The 10,719-nt window shown below is 38.1% G+C and overlaps 1 pseudogene across 1 annotated transcript in view; it reads right to left on the bottom strand.

The window, feature by feature from the left end:
• Positions 1-2,537: 2,537 nt before the first annotated feature.
• Positions 2,538-10,719, bottom strand: part of LOC309808868 (ferritin heavy chain-like) — a 34,889-nt pseudogene continuing 26,707 nt past the window's right edge. The window contains exon 2 of the transcript in view: positions 2,538-3,136. The product of the transcript in view is annotated as a ferritin heavy chain-like (transcript). The remainder of the gene's footprint in view (positions 3,137-10,719) is intronic.

Here is a 10,719-nt window from a genome sequence, read left to right as displayed (position 1 = left end):
CAGTCATCTTATTTTCAAAAAGATTCAGGCACAGACTGTTTTTGACCAAAAGGTGTATTACTGACCAAAATTCAGCCATCTAGTCTGGAAAATAAATGAAGAATTCTGCTGCTGGTGAGATGAATGCATAGGTAGAGGGAGGTGAAGAATATAAACTACTTAGCAGCCTTAAAGTTTCTCTTGACTTTGATATAAGTGCTGGAGAAACATCAATGTTATCATTCCCAGAGACCATTCATTTAGAAATGGAAATTATGGAAAAAATGGAAAAATACAGTGTTGGGAGTTACCTATCAGGAAACAAAATGGATGTGTGTGATATCTACCCACTGTCATGGTGAGGGCCCTGCATTACACTTACTGTCTAAAGCTTACTGTGCTGAAACCTTCACAGCAAAGGTTCCCGTTCCTCATAATGACCTCTAAGTGAAAGTGAATGAGGTTTAGCTACCAGGTGTGTGCTTCTGGAACAACACACGAAGGGCCCTATTTTTTTATTTTATTTTATTTTTATATTATTTTATTTTTTGGCTGCGTTGGGACTTTGTTGCTGCATGCGGGCTTTCTCCAGTTGCGGCAAGTGGGGGCTATTCTTCATTGTGGTGCATGGGCTTTTCATTTCGCTGGCTTCTCTTGTTGCGGATCATGGGCTCTAGGTGCACAGGCTTCAGTAGTTGTGGCTTGCGGGCTCTAGAGCACAGGCTCAGTAGTGTGGCACATGGGCTTAGTTGCTCCGCGGCATGTGGGATCTTCCCAGATCAAGGATCAAACCCATGTCCCCTGCATTGGCAGATGGATTCTTAACCGCTGCGCCACCAGAGAAGCCCACAGTGGGACCTTTTAACGTTGTTCCAAAGCTATTTTCTTTGGAATACTGTTCTGTGAGATTTGGTAGAAAAAGAATCCCATGATCAGAATGTTTGGGAAACACTGAATATTTTATCCCCACGTTATACATTCAAAATGTATATTTTTTACATCAGACCTAAAATTCCTAGAATAAACAAAAACTGAAAAAACAAACCAAAAAATCCTGCTAATTCGATTAATACAAGTTTTCCACTGAACACTTGTGAATGTTTTTGAGGCACTGGCTGATACTGAACACAGTCTTGGGAAGGTTGATCTAAGGAATTAAAATTCTGTAAATTATGAGGAAAACACTTTTAGGTGAGAAGAGATGCATATGGTAGCAGGCTTCAGTATTCTGTATTTCCATTCGGGAAATTGTTCTTATTTGATCCCTTCCACCCTTGATCCTTTTTCCTTTCAGTGGACTCTGTAGTAGGGATAAAGGGGAGAATGTCATTTACTACCCTAGAAGAGCTATTTACTCTAGTGTAAATACAGTGGAGGCTGGTAAAAGTGTGTTGATAATAAGACATATTAGCTTAGGTTCTCTTGGTAGCAAAGAACAAAAACTAAATCAAAGTTGGATATGTGAAACCCAAGGGCAGAAATACAGCCAGGCTCAGGAAAGGTCTAGGAAGCAGCTATATCATTTCCAGTAATGTGATCGCCGAACTGCTTTTCAACAAAGGGCGTCTTCCTAATGAACTTCAAAATGAGCTCTGCTGCTTGTTGGAGTTAAAATATATATATATATATCTATATATATATGTTTATACATATATATACGTATACACACACACACACAAGCATGCATATATACATATGATACAAAGAAAGAAAACATATATAAGTGGATGTTTTGTTATTACAACATGCATGCCAGGCATTGGTGACCATGGGAGGTCACCTCCGTGTTTCTGAGCAAGACAGCCTAACACTCATTTTTCCATTATCACTGTTGCCCAGAGTGAACTTGTCAAAGAGATACTCCACCATTCAGACTTCCAAACCCCTCCACCCCCCATCTTGCTACTCATACTTAACCATTAGTATTTGCATAATTAATGCACATAAACATTTCAGGTGAAACTGCAGACACCCTTTATTTTAATCCCTGCCCAATCCCATTCCCTTCACTTGTTCCCCGGAGGCAACTGCAATCATGATTTTCAGGCTATGGTTCTATACTTTCACTATGCACATGCACCCACGTTCACCAGGTACCCCTACCTCACCCCACCCCACCCCAGTCTACCCCCATATACCTACATTATTTATAAGGGGAAGACTGATTTTGTGTTTTCCAGGGCCCCATGGAACACCTTCTCCCTCCCACTGTGGAGATCCTGAGCTGCATCTGGTTGGGGTATGGCTGTGTTCAGAAACTCCTGGATACCTGTTTTAAAACTTAAAAAATGAGAGATTTGCCCACATGAATCAACCAGAGACCTTTATTTATTTATGAACCAATAACTTTATTGGAAGAAACGGAAAAACTGGAAGAAAAAAACTTAAGTGATAAAATAAAGTCCAGGAAAAGAGAGTCCTGCCCTTGTTGCCAAAAAAAAAACCAAAACCAAAACTTAAGTGAACTTCTTCTGCAAGGGCACTCTTGCCGTCTGCATGGCAGGCATGGTGACCAGGGCTCTGGTCACCCCGTGGCTCTGGGGAAGTCCAGTCCAGGCTCATTTCTTCTTGTCGCTGTCGCCCAGGGTGAGCTTGTCAAAGAGTTACCCTGCCAGCTCGATGTCTGGGGCCCCCATCATGCTCAGGGTGGTGACATGACCCTCCAGCTGTCTGATGAGCGCCACCTACTGGCTGAGGTAGTGAGTTGCCAGGAAGTGGAGCAGGTGGGGGTCGCACTTGTCGGTGGCCAGCTGGTGCAGTGGAGCAGGCTCCGGGTCGCTAGCTTCTCCAGGAACAAGGCGCACTTCATGGCCTTGAGGCCGCTCTTGCACTCGTCACTGACTGGCTTCCTGATGTCTTGGAAGTTGAGGCGGCCCCCCGCGCTGGTTCTGCAGGCGCTTCAGGCCCCGGGCCCACAGTGGCGCAGGAAGAACCGGCTGAAGTGCTTCAAGGCCACGTCGTCGCGGTGGAGGTAAAAGGCCACGGCCAGGCACACGAAAGAGGCGTGGAGCTGCAGGGTGAAATGGCTGTTGACGGCGGCCTCGCAGTCAGCGTGGTAGCTCTGGCGCACCTGCGAGGGCGGCGCGGGCAGCGTGGTGGGTGTGAAGGCCAAGGTGAAGGCGAAGCCGCGGGGCCTGCGGTACCTGTCTCGGAGTCCCTTTCACGTGATTTAGCAATTTCCTTCGTCTTGGGTAAGTGCAGACTTCTCTTTTGTTTGTCAGAAAACAAAAGGCTTAGGTGTATTCTTAGAGAAAGAGCTTAACTGTGTGGATGTATTTATCCCCTCCAGCCTCATTTGTCCTTTCACTGCCACTCAGCAAGCATTTTTTTTAACCCCTCAATGATGTTGTATGGAATGAGCCACAGTGGTAGGAAATACCATTGATCTCAAATTATCTTTCATTCATTCATTCAGTAAATATTTATTGATTACTTAGTATGGCCCAGGCACTGGTATGGGATTTGGGCATATATTAGTAACAAAGAAAGACAAAGTCTGTTCCCATGAGGTTTGTATTCTAGTGGAGAAGCAGACCAAAACAAAACAAAACAAAAAACTACTGTTTTTCTCCCTTTCTTGTCTCCAGTAAATACGTATAAGATATTACACATGTATAAGTCAATATTTTCTTAGAAGTTAAGGATGTTATAGTGGAAGACATAAGACCAATCTAGGTATTTATAATTAATTAATTCAACAGCCATTTCTAGACAGTATTTCAAATATGTGTCAGTGTTTGACTCTGGAGATACACAGAAGAATCAGACATGGTCTCTGTTCTCAAGGTACAAGAAAGAGTGATGGACTGTTTTAAGTGCTCTCAATGGTTTTAAAGTTTTTGGATAAAATAGCTGTTTTCACTTACAGTTTTATTACCATGACTTTGACTAATGTACTTTTTTGGGGGGTCCCTTTATTTCTCTTTGAAAGCTCATGCTGTGCTATAATCATTGTTTATGAAGGAAGCAAAGGATCAAATATCAACTGTCACTTTGTACACTTATCTGAGCAATTTTAGAGGCATTTAATTGTTGAGTCTGTAAAGAAATAGAATAATAACAATGTCTATTTGATAAGTTGATGTTAATGATAGGATCATACATTAGAGATGGAAAAGAACTACATGATCAGTTTCTCAGTGAGATAAAATTGTATTCTATGTTTGCTTAACACCAGTGTTTAGTCTTAATATAATTGCAATCTTTCAAAAATTTCCTTGGAAGAGTCCATTGTAGACTTCACTGGAAGAATCTATTTAAATAGAAGAAATCTTGATTTTGTAGAACATTTTCTCCTTATGTCCCAAGATCATTTAATAATTAATTTATCTGGACAACTTTACTCTTCAAATATTAAAATAATACTATTGAATGGTTGTATGTCTACTAAGGGGTGATAATGGTGTTTCTCAGATTTTTTATCCCTCATCATTACTCCCTAGGTTAGAAGATAATGTTAAAATACATGTTATAACTAAGAGAAACCTAAGGTTTAAAATCTAACTTTTTAAAGGGAAATCAATAAACTAGCATGAACTGGAACCTCAAATTTCCATGAAGGAAATATACATATATCTAAACAAAAACATTGCATCCAGTTTTTCTTTAATGAGGAATGTAAAGCTAAATACAAACACAGAATGAAAAAACTTCAGAGCAGATGATGTTTTTAGAAAAATTTTAAATTTTATTTTTTAAATGTATTTATTTTATTTTTAAATTTTTGGCTGCATTGGGTCTTTGTTGGATGTGGGCTTTCTCTAGTTGCAACGAGTGGGGGCTACTCTTTGTTGCAGTGCATGGGCGTCTCATTGCAATGGCCTCTCTTGTTACGGAGCACGGGCTCTAGGTGCTTGGGCTTCAGTAGTTGTGGCATGCCGGCTCAGTAGTTGTGGCACATGGGCTTAGTTGCTCCGTGTCATGTGGGATCTTCCCGGACCAGGGCTCGAACGGATGTTCCCTGCATTGGCAGGTGGTTTCTTAAGCACTGTGCCACCAGGGAAGCCCCCGAAATTAAAAAAATTTGATAATCAAATTTTATAGTTTATAATTTGGTCTGTGCTAAGATAATGTCTTTTAAAATATCAATATAGGACTATAAGATGAAGGTTTCTTTGAAATGTTTGTGGTCAGTGTTGGTATTATGTTAGGATTCTCCAGAAAAACAGAACCAATAGAAGATATATTTGTATATTATATAAAATAAGGAATTAGCTCACGTGATTATGGAGTCTGACAAGTCTCAAAATCTGCAGTTGCTGTACTTGAGACCAGGAGAGTCCATGGTGTAGGTCCAGTCCAAAGGCCAGGAGGCTCAAGACCCAGGAAATTCAAGTTGAAGGCAGGAAAAAACAGTGTCCCTGCTCCAAGGCAGTCAGGCAAGAGGAGTTCCTGCTTACTCAGAGGAAGGTCAGCATTTTTATTTTATTCAGGCCTTCAAATGATTGTATGAGGCTCATCGACTTTAAGGAAAGCAATCTGCTTTACTTAGTCTACTATTTCAAATGTTAACCTCATGGAAAAACACCCTTTCAGGCACAAACGATAATATTTGACTAAATATCTGGGTACCCCCTTTGAAGTTGACATATAAAAATTAGCTATCACAGTATTATGAGAAATGCAGAGTCAACAAATAAAAATTCTCATGCTATAATCTGCAAAAACTGTTTTGACTTTCAGTTCCCTTCATTAATTTACAAATGTTACAGAACTAATAGTTACACAACTGATATTAGACAATAAGTTCTGACTCCGTGTCAATGATTAGCTCTCATTCATTCATTCAGCATATTTCTATTGAGCACCTATTATATGACAGGTATTTTATAGGTACTAACATAAAAACTTGTTCTATAAGCTCCTCATATTTGTATTTCTTTGGTAGCTAAGTGCGAGTAAATGTTACATATAATTCCTTCTTTGAAAATTAATAGATGAAGTAGGATCAATGGTATAATCTTAAGGAAGTAGACCATAAGTAGCAGCAGTCGGTGGCTTATCTCACTCTCTGTGTTGTGTGTGTGTATACATATGTATAAATCAATCATTTAATGAGAGGTAGTGAAAAGTGATACATCAATATTCTATATCTCTGGGCTATTCACTCTGCATTACTTCATTATTACAGATACTGGATTATATTTGATTATTATTACCCATATTTTACAGATAAAGAAATTGTGAATTAAAGTATGTAACATGATCAAACACAGAGCTTATAAATAGCAGAGAGTGACACTCTGAATTGGATTCCGCTCTAGGTAGTTTGGGAAGTTTGGCTGGACCATGAGCTCCATTAGAACAAAGACTGTTCAACTTGTGATGCTAAATTTCACATAGTAGGGGCTCAAGATTATAAATTAAAATATTGAGTGGCCTATGAAAAGCTTTAGTCTCATTATTTCTCCAAATTAAAAAAATGAGTGGGAGTAGATGTTGAATATATATTTAAACTCTATTTCCTTTAGAAGGAAAAAAAAATCAAAGACACCCAATGGTGATAAATTAGTATTATAATTTTACTTTAATATGCATAAACATAAAACCAGGCATAGAAATTGGTATGCTTTTATAACTGTAAACCAGACAATTTGTAAATATATGCAAATACAACTATAAAACTCTTAACATTAAAGTTCAGAAGTTCCAATTATGCATCCGATTATGCTTTTTGTCTTAAACACAGTCCCTTGTCACTGAGAACATACTAGTTGACAAGATGCAGGTTGCCTTTCGAGTGCGCCGTGTCTGTGTCCCGACATCCGTGAAAGATCTTAGCGCTCTACCACCCTTCTTTACTGAAGACATGACGTATTTTAGCTCATATGATGATTCATAATATACTTTTGCTTTCAGGTAGTGGAAGTCATCATTCAAATAGTGTCTGTCCATGTTCTTTTTCATTAGTTTGTGAAAAGTAATTCTGATGCAGTTTGTTGATTTCATGAAATACCATTAAAAGCCTCAGTAACTTCAATAACTGAAGAGGCTGTTCAAACTGGGAATTGAGTGGGAAGAGAACTACGGACAGAATTTTAAGGGATAACACTCTTCCCTTTGAGTTTCATTCTATTAAACTATTTTTCACCTCCCAGTCATCACTTTAAAAGGAAATTTTAGTGTTTGCAGCTGGTAAAATGTGACTATAAGGGTGGACATGCGACAGTTGTCCTTTTTACACTAGAACATGCCAGCCTAGCAGCAGTCACACTCAGTGTGATTCGGAACACACACACAGGCATGGACAGTGAGTTTGTGCTGCTGCATTGAGCTATAGACAGATCCAGATAATTCTGAAAATGCTTCCAGTCATTTTTCATTTGGATGTAAACACAAGAACAGATCCATGGAATTCACCAATACAGGTAGAGAACACTGAGTTAGAATGGCATGGACACACCGTATATCTAGTCAATAACTATCTAGGACCTAACATATTCCAGCTTTGTGCTAAATGCTGAATGATTGCAACAGGCGTTGACTTTAATCTCATGGGCCCTAGAGTCGGTTTCAGTTCACTATGTTCACTGACAGAATGTATATGTGATGAATGTAAAATTAGATGCTAATGAGTTGATAATAGAATATGTATATATATATTGAAATATTCATATATATTCAATAATATTTTGTTTGAAATCTTTACTACTATCGTCACAGATACAGAAATTGCTACAGACGTTCTCATAGCTTTTCCTACATAGCAATTAGGTTTAGGGAAAATAATTTTGGTGGAATGGTGTTAGTCAACCTACAAATCCAGAATGTCTTGGTTGAAGGTGTAGATACTTTGTTTCACTAAAATCAAGTGTAAGTTTTTCCAAACAAGTTAGGAAAAAAATGCAAAATCCTTATAAAATGTTCCTTATGATTCCATACCTTACTATACTATTAACCCAATGTGTTAATAAGCTTGTATTTAATGTAATCATTATTCTTCATAATTTGACATGAGTAATGTGCTCTCACATTTTACTTTTCTAACCTTTTTTTTTTTTTGTGGGACGCGGGCCTCTCACTGTTGTGGCCTCTCCCGCTGCGGAGCAGAGGCTCCGGATGCACAGGCCCAGCAGCCATGGCTCACGGGCCCAACCGCTTCGCGGCATGCGGGATCCTCCCGGACTGGGGCACGAACCCATGTCCCCCGCAACGGCAGGCGGACTCTCAACCACTGCGCCACGAGGGAAGCCCTAATTTTCTAAACTTTTAAACCATATTCTCAATGACTTATTTGCTGATTTCCTTTTTTATAAAAATATGATACATCAACCAACCACTGTTAAACTCAGCAAAAAGCACAGTTTCCAAAGTAAATGTTTTGTAAAGTGTTTCCTGTGTATTATTCACATTTATTACTTTTCCTCTGACCTTGTTATATTTCAGTTCATACATGAAAAATAAACAATGTCCTTTTGACTTATTTTCTTGAAGTCTTTTGCCATTTTCCAAATATATCTGAGTAGTTAAGGTCAGTTAAACCTATTTAAAGTTTCAAATTTCTAGGAAATATCTGATATTTAGTAACTTTCTGCCCAAATGATTTTAAATCTCATTTATTATAAAGTGAATTAAAAGATTGGCATACATTCTTTAAATAGAAAGATTGTCAACCTGCTTTTGCTAATGTAGATGGTGCTCTTAAGTTCTGATTTCATACATGACAAACAACCCAGGATTAAAGGCTCATTAATAATCTGCCAAATACTGTCAGCTGTATGACTCAATGCTCCATTAGTAATGTAATCCCTTGATTTTCTTCTGCCAGAAAAGTGATTCTTTGAAACCACTGGCAGTAATATGAATTTATACATTATGTGTGTGTGTGTGTGTGTGTGTGTGTGTGTGTGTCTTGGAAGAGAGACTGAACGCCAAGACAAAACCTTGCATTCCTTTACAGGACGTGCAATGCAGATCTATTGTGGAGTAACTGCTGGATCTGGGAAGGAAGGTGAGGCTAAAGGCAGCCCATTAGAAAGGGAAGAGGCTGTTGGAACTGGGAGTTGAGGGGAAGAGAACTACTGACAATTTTAAGGGATAACACTCTTGCCTTTGAGTGTCTGTGTGGTAGAGTCCGTGGCCTGGAGTAGAAGGGGGAAGCTGTACTAGAGCAGCTTCTGGTGGCGGGAATATTATTTTCTTATACATGCAGCTATTGAAACATTGCTCAACATTCCTCAGATCTTAACTGTCAAGGACAAAAAACAGTAATGATAGCTGAAAATGTCAGTTCCACATCCACAATAATCTATTCACAATTGCTTCCCTCTTTCACGAGTTCTCTATCAATTATCCACGCTTTTATCCCCCCCTAAATCATCACTTTTTCCTTAATCACATGTATTCCTCACTTATGCTGTAGAGAACTGCAATTTTTCCTACATGGCCCTTCCCCCTTAATCCTTTTTTTTATTTTCCACATTAACAGTCCCTAATTTTTAGAAAAAAGACAATAGCATATAAATGAATCAAGGTGCAGAATTCCTCAAATTATAAAAATCAATTCCTGGAGCGTTATTCATTGGTAACTGTATTGATCACATCAATGTAGTATTTTAATCAGTCTGTCTACAGAGATTGCAGCTACAAGATAAAAAAAAAATCAGTTTATTCAGTTGTTACAAATGTAGGAGGCGGAAATGGAAATAGGATTAACAAGATTTTATGCAGAACCAAGAGTCCACTTCCTTTTCTTTCCAGAGACACTATTCTATAAACCATGGTATTGCTTCTCCTAGCCAGACTATGAAGCATGTTTGGTTAGATTACATTTTGAATTATACCAGTTCCTTGGAGTAAATGTCTCTATGGGACACTTGGGTTTATAAAACTCTGTTTCATAGCTGGATGATGTAGAGCATCCCTCAGACTATCTTGTTGCAAAAGAATGCTGTTGGGTCAAATGAACAAGAGAAAACAGGTAATAATATAATATTAGAACTCTCTACAAAATAACATCTCAATTCACATTTTGCGCTACGTTCAATGACATCTTAGAAAACCATTCTGTGTGTATGTATGTATGGAGTGCACAGATTCGTACGTACATACTGGGCTTTGATCACGAATGTTAATGTTCGCTAAAATTTGTACCTTAATGTGGATTGTAGTATGAATATATATGTAGTAAATTATTATAAAGAGATATGATTATTAATATAAAATAGTATTCTGTATTTTATAATTAGGGTTAGAGTGGTATAATTTAAAAATAATAATAATATTGAATATTTTTGCCTACCCTTCCAATATTGGACGTTAGTTAGGTAAAGCAGACACTAGTGGAAACATGCATCTTAGCTGATTGTGTATGTATATGCTTTGTCAATTTTTAATTCTTTAAAAAATACAAATGTTGTATTAGAAGCCATGGAGTATTAGAAGTCAGCGGTAGTGGAAAACTGAGGTTATTGATTATTTTGTGTTTTCATATCCACAATATGAAGTGATTTTGGAAGTTTTTTGCTAGCTACTAGAAAATAAGCTAAGATTTATGTTAGCTCTTTGAATGCATCTACCGAAGTTCCATCACTAGGAAAGTGAGGTCACCCTTCTTTGATTAAATCATCAAACATAACATAGTACCATTTACATGTCCTCAAAGTTTTATTATGACACAATTAATAGCCAAGATTTTAGCTATTTACGAGGTCTTCTAACTATATACCAGATAGTTTGATGTGTACATGGCATGAACTACCTTATAAAATAGAGCTGCCTCTTTTTATTTTCTAAATATTA

The sequence above is a fragment of the Mesoplodon mirus genome (genome assembly GCF_964341445.2).
Source record: "Mesoplodon mirus genome assembly, chromosome: 7".
NCBI classification, from domain to species: domain Eukaryota; kingdom Metazoa; phylum Chordata; class Mammalia; order Artiodactyla; family Ziphiidae; genus Mesoplodon; species Mesoplodon mirus.
The sequence above is the reverse complement of the archived record's forward strand: the minus strand, read 5'-3'. Positions and strand labels throughout refer to the sequence as shown.